Genomic DNA, 11,577 nt, shown 5'->3' on the forward strand with positions numbered 1-11,577 from the left:
CCTCGCTCTAGATTGTATCATCCACACTACAAGAAATATGCTGGTACACGACGCTATATTTTCATCGCTACATCGTCACGGTTTTTAATTTACGACGATCTTACGATGAAAAGCGAAGCGTCGAAAAGCGAAGCGTAAAAACTGACAACAACGACGTTTCGATCGAAATCGTCGTAACTTTTATGACGATCCCTGGATTGTCGTAACCTTTACGAGGATCCTAAAATGTCGTTGTCAATCTAACCCAGTCCTACGTGGCAAAATTACGATGAAATCAAAACGTCATGGTTGAAATCAGCCCAACCCATTTCAATTGATCACATGGGCTGGTTTTATTTTTTTGGGATTTTTCTTATTGGGCTACTTTTTGGGCCTTAGCTTATTTACAACCACTTCTAGTATTTTTTTTTTGAATTTTTTTGTATCATTATAACTTGGCCCCTGGCCTTTTAGTGCCCAAATACATTTGGTCCAGTTTCAGTTTTGGCCTTTTTTTCATTTTTGAATTCAGCAACTTTTTGTTCCGGAACTTGGTTTCATTTCTATTTGTTGGGCCTTTTCAACCCAATTATTTGTCCAATATTAAATCCAACACTATTTCATATTCAAATCAAGAAAACTCCAAATGGAATTAAAATCATCCATCATATAACATCACACAATACATCTCCCAGGTTTACATAATACAATAATTCATCTCATGAATACATTTCCTTACACAGGAATATAGCAAGAACGGACAGAATTGCACAATAGAACAATGACACATCTGCTACTATCCCAACAGTACAATGGACTTCATTCCACTCTCCTATGAGACATGCTCGAGATGCGACAACTTGTCATCCTACAAGAACATTACACTGCAAATGAATAAATCAAAAGGAAATAAATATAGAAAATATTAGAAATAAAAAGATTTTTGTTCATCCTAAAGATGATGTTAAAAGAAATGCGAATGAAAGTGAGAGAGACATGCAGTTAGTTTTTTTTGTGAGAGGAAGTTGTGCGCGCATAGACACGGTACCACACCATTCAAGATAATTAACAGAAACTGGGCATAAACATAGGCCAAATTCAAATCAAAATATGTAACTGTGAAGCCAAATCAAACAAACGAATATGTTTAGCCAACCAAGCAGGAGAGCACTAACCAAACAATGCTTACTAGCTAGCTAGTACACTAGAACGTGACCATCCAACATGCATACACGCATCATGCAGGAACATATATTATAGCTTGTGGGTGAGGGCCCTGTACACATCACACACCCCTCCTTGTCACGTGTTCATGGGCCAATGAGCTGTAAAGTATTGTGGCTTGTGGCTTAATATTAATATTGCACAATCCGCAAACTGTAAAGTATTGTGGCTTGTGGCTTAATATTAATATTGCACAATCCGCAAACTGTAGAGTATTGTGGCTTGTTTCAGTCTAATCATGTTTTCCCAATATATGATATTCTTTTTATCTGTAGTGGGATTTCATAGTTGCTGCCTTCCTCCCCTTGTTGTGTAGTTGTATTTTGAAAAATACTACTACTGTTTTCTGTGGGCCAAGAGTGACATCTATTTCTACGGACTACACTGATTGGTAGTAAATAGAATACTTGGCTTCTTTCCTTTGATTTCGTTTGGGTTGGTAGAATCTCATGGGTTGTTATACACGACCTACAATATTACTACCTATTTTGAAATATTCAAACATATCAGTATGTCACTGGCACAGTGGTGTGAAGCAAACCTGTTTGCTGAAGTTTGCACTATTTCAGTGGCCAACACTGGATGCAACATACTAAACAAGCATTTAATTTGATTGTCATTTAACTTTTTCCAGGTGTTTGTGTAGGCACTAGATTTTTCTCACTCACGGGGTATCATGCATCCAGATGTCAAGCCCCACAATATCATGATTGATCATGAGAAAGGCCAGCTTTGTCTTATTGATTGGGGTCTCGGTGAGTTCTATCACCCCTGGATGAAATATAATGTTAGAGTTGCTTCAAGGTTAGTCCCACAATCTCTGAAAGTTGGATGCCATTAGGCTTATTCAGCTTCTTAGTAAGGGGTATTCTGTTCTAGTATTTCTCAGTGGCATTTTAATGTTACACTCTATATGAAATGACATCTTTAAGTACGACCTGTTTGAAATGTAAATTGATCAAATAATAGGAGAGCACCCTTGCTGCTGCGGACCTTAGATAAAGAAACTATGGATGCACACTTTTTTTTGGACTTCCCTATGTTTCAACATCAACTATGTTATACACAATCACATACTGGATCGAGGATTGCTTAACTGGAATGGATCACGGAGATGGTGCCAAACCTGTGAGGAAATTTAGGATCTGTGGGGTGCTTAAATGGAATTCTGAGTAGTCCGTAGAAAGATGTCCCTGAAGATTCCAAAATACAAATTGGTTAGTAAGAAGTGACCTGTGGAAAGATGTCCCTGAAGATTCCAAAATACAAATTGGTTAGTAAGAAGTTACTGTCACCTAAAGAAAGAACAGAGCAATGCAGAAACCATGGTTGATGGAAGCAAGACCTGGGTTGACTAGGACGAGGACCAAATCGACGTCTCGGTTCCGTGCCGCCACAGCGAGAGCAATGCATTCTCCGATGGATTCGCCAACAAGATAGACTAGTCTCTCCGGTGCCCATGACCTCTGTGTTCTCACTATCCTCTCTACGTACTCAACAAGACCTGCATTCATCACCCTAGTTCCATCCATATTTTCCTTATCAGCAATGCCCCAGGATATGTGGCAATAGAGAAACTGGGATACTCCAAGATGAATATTTTCTTTAAGAATGCAGCATGGCATTTGTGTACTTCAGTTCTGAAAATCCACATGAGAAACACACACCTTGGAAGGTCGTACGGTCTTGGACGGGTTTATGCAAGCAAATAACGTCGAACATTCTGCATAGTGGAAACAGTCATTAGCTGCGGTGTTGAGAAAACAGAAATGCTAATAATATTGAATTCCTTCTGAGAGCATTTTTACTTTGCTCCAGACAAAGTAAATAATTGCGAGATAGTAGTAGTACTACTACTAGAAGAAGCAGGGCGAGGATGGATTTAATCTTGGGCATTAATTATTAATTAGAAAACTGACAGCGGAGAACACGGGAGGGGATGGAAGGAATCCAATATGTTTTCAACTAACACTCAAAAGAAACCAAAGAGTGGCCAAAACTAAAGTAGCATTGGTGATGAAAGGAAACATAAGACATGTTGGCGAGCTGGCAAAGGTGTGTAGCTAGACCTGACTCAAAACTAAAGTAGCATTGGTGATGAAAGTAAACATAAGACATGTTTTCAACTAACACACAAAAAAACCAAAGAGTGGCCAATACCAAGTATCAGTCACTATACTTGTAAATTAATACTCTAATAATCAGCATTGAAGGAGTTTGGAGAGTTGTATATAACAGACATTAGTTCATGCATATATCGTGATTATGTTTTTACCCCTTTAAACTGTAGCACAGACCAAGTATTTAATCACACTGCTACACATACACACATATACAAAATACCATAGGCAGTACTAGATACTATCAAATATAAGGCCAAATCAAATCACTTGGTCTACAGACTGCACATTATCAAACAAACCAATAAAGGTGAATAGACTTAAAAAAACCATCAAAAGGAGCAGGAAAGCGAGGCTATCTATAGAAATTGCAATACACTACATATGCCCAGCCTATCCAGGTATCATTGTAAACACCACACCAGAGGAGCTCTCCTGTGTCCATTGGCCAGGTTACTACAATTTTTAGCAATTGTTAAAGTTCACAGGTGATTATCCCACAACAGACAAAACGGTGATCCTTTACTCCTATTTGACTACAAACAAGCACCAAACTGCCATCATCAGAAAAATACATGGTGTTGTAGTAATAACAACAAATAGACAACAACTTTTGTATAGCTAGGATCCATACATGGAGATATAAGCAATGTTGAACAATGCTCCCACGTAAATGCCATTCCTGTTGTTATAAAAGTTCACAGGTGATTAAGCCCACAAACAGACGAGATGATGATCCTCTACTCATATATATCTACAGATAAGAAGAAAACACGCAAGACATCAACAGAAAATAAATAGACCACATCTGTTCTAGAGCTATGATTCATATATGCAGATGTAAGCAATGCGGAACATTACTTTTATAAAAAGGCCATCCTTGCTATTGCAGATCATTATCATTACTGGTGTGTGCGTCTCATTATCAGGGGATTCGCTCGCAGCACGCGAGGCTGTGATCCTTTGCTCCTATCTAACTACAGAAAAGCACAGAACATGCATACCATCAAAATAGTGATGTAGAAATTACATAACACCTACAAACAATAGCGAAAAACACAGGAGGTAACTGGGCGTCTTTGAAGCGCGTCTGAACGAACTGGAACCAATCAATGTTAGAGCATGATGAGCGATGATTATGCTGGGAGAAATGGAAGCGGTGACCTAGGACGCATCTAATGATGCAGGATTCAGCCATTATTAAATCAAGCACGCATGGACAAGCCGGTGATAATACGGCGAGCGACGGGAGATTCGGGCTCCAGACATAGTAAATAATTGCGAGCTGGTAGTACAACTGTACTACTAGCAGCAGCAGAGCGATGATGGATTTAGTCATGGGAATTTATTAATTTGATGAAACTTGACGGCGGAGAACGGGGGAGGGGATGGGATGAGGGGATTAAGGAGTGCTCACGGTGACGGGGTGCTCGGGGAGCTTCATGTAGAAGACGCAGCTGAAGTTCTTGCCGATGATCTCGGGTGCGTTGTCCTCGTCGTCTTCGTCCTGTTCCTCATCATCGGCGTCGTCGCCACCACCGGCGACGACGCTCTTCCCGCCGACCAGTTCCTGGCGGCGCCATGCCTTGTCCTGCTCGGAGAGGGTGGCGTCGGCCTCGATCTCGCGGATGGCGGTGAGGAGGCCGCAGTCGGGGTAGGCCCACCGGCCGCGTCGGTAAGCGCGGGGGGCTTCGAGAGGCACGGGGAGTGCCACGGCGTCGTGCAGGTCACGCACCGCAGCAGCTCGACCTCCGGCATCGCCGCCGCGTGGCACACCATGCACACCCCATCCCCGTCGCACGGCAGGCCGGGCATCTCGCTACTCCTCCTAGTCGGCGGCGGCGGCGGGCGGGCCTCGTCGCCATGTGCACGAGCTAGAGTTTCGGGTCCGGGTGAGAGCTGTGTAGGTTGGACTCGACGGCTGGGGAGAAGAGAGGGTTGGGTGTGCCTGCAGTGGGGTAGAGGTCGGAGGTCAGAGGCCGGTAGGTAATCGTTGGGGGTAGGGGAGAGGTGGCCGCCGCCGGCTGGTTGGGTGGATTTGGGATTTGGGGGGAGGAGGAAGACAGAGCAAAGGAGGTGGTGCTCGTATGTGAGGAGCGAAGCCCAGGGTTTGGTGGGCCGGTGGGTTGGATGGACGGATGGATGGATGTTTGACACGTCATCGATCCATGCTATAGCATGTTCCACCAATCAGAATTAAGCTTATATAATTTTTTTGGTTTTCGTTTGTTTTTCTTATAGTTTGTTATAATGACCCAATATTGTCCACATGTGTGTACGTTGGTATTAAAAACAACATTGTCAATGAAATTTTACATTTTGTTTGCACAAAAAAACCATTTTCTATTTTCGAAGTGCCAGATAATAGGTTTCTTGTAAAGAACCTACCAAATATTTGTTGTAAAAATGTAGCAACTCATTTAAAAAAATATTTGACCATATATTATGTATAATATAAAATATTATGACAGACCACAAACCAGCCCATTAACAAGCATGGAGGATAAAATACCAGCCCAATATAAAAGTAAGATGAAAAAATAGCCCAACAGAAAAGTGGTATAAAACACAGTTCAATATATGGATGAGGTGGGATAGAATGGACCCACAAGTGATATGTCAACATAGTTAAACATGTTACGACATTTTTATAATCATCGTAGAAGTTATGACGATCTCATCTTATGCGGTTACGACGTTTTTGACTCACATCGTCGTAATTTATATGTAGATTTGATCCCCTCAAATGGTTTACGACGATCTCGCATGAAATCATCATAGATTTGTGACGAATTCATCAACGACATCTTAAAAAATGTCATGTATGAGCATATTTCTTGTAGTGCCATGAGGCCACGCCACGGTGTGCCCGGAACCTGTTAAAACAACATGGTCGCCATATCCAGCATGACCCCGTCATGAGAGTGACCACGTCACTCCCGCCACTAGTAATCTAGGCTCTGGGCTAGTATCGACCAAGGTAATCAACAAAGGTCCATCTCATAAGGGGTATCGTGGTCGCACATGTAAGGTTGGGACGGTCGACAAATCTCAAATCTAAACCCATTTCCGAAACCACGCACACAAACCGTTCTTGGTACACCACTTCTTTCTCAGGTGGTCATCCATCTCAACAACATCACCTTCGGGCATTAGTGGCACCCGACTGGGTTTTTGAGAAGTCTTTATAACACACCCTTCATTGTCACCGGGCATATTCCCATCCTTTCTTGAGGAACTACTCGCAGCTAACTACATCCCACATGAACAACCCTCACAGGTGGTAGGATCATGCCCAAATGCAGGTTTCAAAGACGTGTTCCTCGGGAACAACCCAACAAGGGGCGTCTATGATCCAACAGGAATATCTGCATAAGTAAGGCATCATATGACATGCAAGTAAAGGTTTCTTAAGGATGGTCAAAGGGCTTCTTGCTTTGCTCAAATATGTCTTCGAGGTCTTCTAGTTCAACTCCGAGTACTCCGTTTATTTTTCCAACTATCATCGGAAACAACAAGTATAAGCCAAACAACAAGTAGAAACACAAAGTGCTCTATAAGTAGGAGTTTTCTTACTCTTGGACATCTCTGGTCATAAGAAAAATGGCTAAAGTTGATCTTAGGGATTTGGATCACCAAGGAATTTTTAATGGTGGAAATGGAGGCATTAGAGGCCCCACAAGAAGTCTACAGAAAATATTTTTCTAAAAATGAGTGGAGGCACTCATTTAATAGGGCATGACATTAGAAATATTGAGGAAGTGGTTTCACTGGATTTGGAGTTGGTATGATTTTCCTATCGATTTTATAATATGGAATAAATGGCAAAAAGGGGCAATTTATTTGATGCCACAAAAATATGGCAGACAAAAATGTTGACTAATGCTGTAAAAATAGAGCATGATACTTGAAGTCTCTAGAAATTGGAATCACTCCATTTGGAGTTGATTTGAGATCTCTAGTACTTTTGCAACGTGGGATTTGAAATACTCAAATTTTAATTTCAATATTAACACCACAGAAAGTTTCTCTGGAAAATTGTGCAATGCACATACTTGGGTAGGAAATGATTTTAGGAATCTGTAGGAACTTTAATTATTAAATTTGGAGTCCAAATGAATTAGTTATGAAATTAATTGCCTCTGTGTTAAAATAAAAGGGAACAAACAAATATATACAAAGATCAATATGCACTACTAGGAAAAACCTTATAGGCAGGACCTTAGTAGTAGCGCTGGAAAAAAGAAAACGCTGCTGCTAATTAGCAGTAGCGCTGATCCATTTAAGAGCTACTCCTAACACCTTAGCAGTAGCGCTGCTTATTAAAAACATGCTACTACTATGTTGGATCAGACGAAGCCACCAACGGTAGCTGTAGTAGGAGCGTTGCCCAAAATCCAGCGCTACTGCTAAGTGCTTAGCGGTAACACTTTGTTTTGTAGCACCGCTGCTGCTAGTTGGCCCCACTTAGTCGTAGCGCTCGCACGTGACACACGTTACTACTAATAGCATGGTGGCAGCGCTCTCTGGTATGTAGCGCTAGTGCTAGTTGCGGCTGCTGCCACCTTTTTACCCCCTCCCCCTCCTCTCCCCCACTTTGACCTCTCTCCCCCTCCTTTCCCCTCTCCACACTCTCCACACCATTGTTGTTGTTCTTCTCTCTTCCTCCTACCTCTCTTCTCTCCTCATTAATGTCCCCCTCCACCATAACTCTCCTTCATAAATGGCATCTCTCACATCTCTCTTTGTCCTACCTCTCTTCCTCTCCCCATTATATTAATGCCCCCCTCCACCATAACTCCCTCTCGATTAGTTAGATAGCTAGATTCAGCTCTCATCCCCAACAACTAGATCTAGCTAGCTATTTAGCCATCCACGCGTGCTCTTTCGATCGGTCTCTCTCATCATCTCTCTCGATCGGTCTCTCTCGGGAGATATATAGGTGAGACAAAAAAGTTGTTCATTGAAAGAATGGGAATATGTGTGTGAATGAGAATATGTGTGTTTGGGATATATGTATGGAGAGATTTCTGTGAGTGTGACATGCCCTTCGATCTATTTGCTTATGTTTTGCCGATATATCGATTTATTTCCGTTTTGCTGAATTTCGAGCAAACTCAATATGTCCTATTTTTAGGCAAGGTCATTCCAAAATTTTATATGAGTTTGAAGCATGCATGCATTATTTATTTTATAACCCTTTTGCTTGTTATACTGTGCATTCCGTCATGAAGGTCAGTGGATGGAAGGTGGAACTGTATATGCAATCCGCGGTGACGGACATGTATGCAAATAATCGGACTAGGATTAGATGTCCGTGTGCAAGATGTAAGGAAGGAGTCCTTTTGGACCCTTTTGATCATGGCACTTTGAAGGCGCACCTGCTAATGAATGGTTTCATGGATAGCTATACTCCATGGATAAGTGAAGAAGATGATGATGATGAGGACGTCCAAATGGCAAGGAATAACGACATGGGGCTCGACGAAGAGATGATCGATCAACACGAAGACGATGGTGCCGGACATGGCGGCGGGGAAGAGTCCGGAAATGATGGCGGCGGAGAAGATTCCGGACACGACGAAGAAGAGTTCAGACATGGCGGAGAAGAGGCGGTGGTCACGCCGCAGTCTTCGACGCTACTAAGTGTAGTCGTGCAAGACCCTCATGTTCAAGACCTCCTTCGCAAGAGTACGACTAACGAGAGAGTTGCTTCTAGAGAGGAGGCCAAGCTGGCTTAACATGAAGTGGACGCGAGGACTCCATTTTATGACGGTTGCGACACCGAGGTGACCCGCTTGAGTTTGACGCTCGAACTTCTGAAGACGAAGGCCAAAAACAAATGGACATACAAAAGACTCGATGAGCATTTGAAGTATCTACATAATAAAGTTCTTCCCACGGGGAACATGTGTCCTAGTAGAGTTGAGGAGGCCAAGAAAATTGTTTGCCCTTTTGATTTGCTGCACATTAGGTACCACACATGCATCAACGATTGCATCATTTATCGGGGAGAGCACGCGGAAAAAACCAACTGTCCAGTGTGCAATGCTACACCACGACACCGCATTCCCTAAAGACGTGTGTTGGGAAAGATAACTTTTGTCGACCTACTGTTGGTGGGGAAAACTTATAACTAACTGTCGGTTGGAAAAACTCATACACGCCAATCAACTGTCGCTTGGGAATGCGAAGATATATACCGTCTAAATGTCGCTCGGCGATACTCTTAATTAGAGCTAACGGTCAGTCGGTAAAGCGGGCAAAGAGTCCCGACCAACTTGGGGTAGACAAGTGGGCCGACCTGCGATCGACGCACGCGTGAATGAAATTTCGTAGCGGCATCATTTTTGGCCCAGCCAGCGAAACGTCCCTCGTTTCCTTTTCCTTCACCGCACGCTCCGAAACCTAATCCCCTCCCTCCCACGTATCTTCTCCCATCCTCCCACGCCGCCACCGATTCCCCTTGTTGGCGCCGCCACCCGAAGCCCCGTCTCCTTGCACCGACCATGGCCGACGGCGCCGAGTACGTGACCAACTCCTCGCTCCTCACTCCATCCGATCCATTCATAACATACCTCTAGCTGCTTGCTTCATTGCATCTCTGACTCTGAGGCAGCTTCGTCCTGGTCTTCTTCTTGCAGCATCAAGGGGGTCCTTGACCGCTACCAGCAGGTTACCGGGACCACCCTGTGGACGGAGCAGTATGAGGTTGCTTGCTTGCAGCTTCTCTCTCTCCCCTCCATCCATCAATCTCCTTTCTTCGATTTGTCTTATTTGCTTCGGGTCCGATTTCATCACAGGAAATGCAGCGCACGCTGAGCCATCTCAAGGCCGTCAATCTGAAACTTGCGCACAGAGATCAGGTAAATAAAATCTTCCCTCTTTTCTTCGTCCTTATTTTCAGAAGCATTCTTGATTCTTGTTTCATGGGATGGGAGCTCTCCAACAAACTAGGTGCTTACATGGATTTGATGTGGCGTTCAACTCGAATTAGTAATATGCTTTTGTTCATACTAGCAAAAGGACCCGTGAGTTGCAACAGGAGAAAAACAATTATAATCTCCAATGGTGCTGATTATATTATGTCTTTAAAAATTTAGGACATTTCTTGAAATGCATGAACATTTTTTGAATTAGCAAACATTTTTTTCAATTGCACTCAAAAAATAACAAACAAACTTATTTTCAAAATCATGGACTTTTATTGTTTTCACCAACATTGTTCTCAAAATTATGAACGTTTTTTCTGAATATGCAAATATTTTTACAAAAATCCTCAGCATTTTTTGAATTCACAAACATTTTATATTTTCTTAAAACTTTTATTTCAAAATTCCCAGTTTTATAAATTGCAAAAGTTTTTCAAAGTTCTAAATTATTTAAACTAAAAAATGGAACAAAAAAATGAAAATAAAAAATGAGACTAAAAACAGCGGCACCAACTGTCTTTAAGATTTTTACACGGTCTTTTGTTTAAAATCGTGGACTTTTTTATTTTATGGACATTTTCTCAAAGTTTAAACTTTTTTTATATGCAAACATTTTTCAAAACTCCTGAGTAGTTTTTGAATTCTCAAAAAAGAATATGTTTTTTGAATATTTTATTTCGAAATTCTCTGTTTCTTTAAAATGAGAAAAGTTGTTTGAATTTCTAAATTATTTAAAGTAGAAAAACAGAATGGAACTGAAAATAAAAATAAAAAAACTAAACTAAAAAAACAGGCACCCACTCATGGGTCGGCCCAAACAGGTGTGCTGCATCTTTTTTCAACGCCCAGAGCGTAATATAGGAGGTGCCTACATGGGCCTGCCCAGTCCAGAGATTTTCCTGTTTGAAACGTTTTTTAATGACTTATAGGTGGCATTGGTGGGTAATTGTAGTCAATTTTAAGGGCAATTTGGATGACGTACGGAAGAAGCACTATTTGCTTTATTAGTAGGTAAGATTCTTTCTGAATCAATATGCTTTTGTTCATATATCTATCGATGATCGCAGGCAAAGGATGGGTGAAGATCTGAAAGTGTTGGGGTTCGGGGAGCTGCGCGGCCTTGAGCAAAGTGTCGACGCTGCTCTCGAGGTGGTTTGTCAGAGGAAGGCACGCACGCACAGACTCTAGCTGTTGTTTAATTGTTTTCTTGTTTGGTAGATCTATATAAACTAGTTCTACATCTCTCGGCTAGTAGAGAATAAAGAAGTGGCTTCATGATTTTGTTTAGTTGTGAAGAATTGATTAGCGGTCTCTTCTTTAAT

The 11,577-nt window shown here is 42.0% G+C and overlaps 1 pseudogene; it reads right to left on the reverse strand.

Annotated features, from left to right (window-relative positions):
• Positions 1-4,725: 4,725 nt before the first annotated feature.
• LOC123428043 lies at positions 4,726-5,138 on the reverse strand (annotated as a pseudogene).
• Positions 5,139-11,577: the final 6,439 nt, after the last annotated feature.

This window comes from Hordeum vulgare, chromosome 2H, assembly GCF_904849725.1.
Source record: "Hordeum vulgare subsp. vulgare chromosome 2H, MorexV3_pseudomolecules_assembly, whole genome shotgun sequence".
NCBI lineage: Eukaryota > Viridiplantae > Streptophyta > Magnoliopsida > Poales > Poaceae > Hordeum > Hordeum vulgare.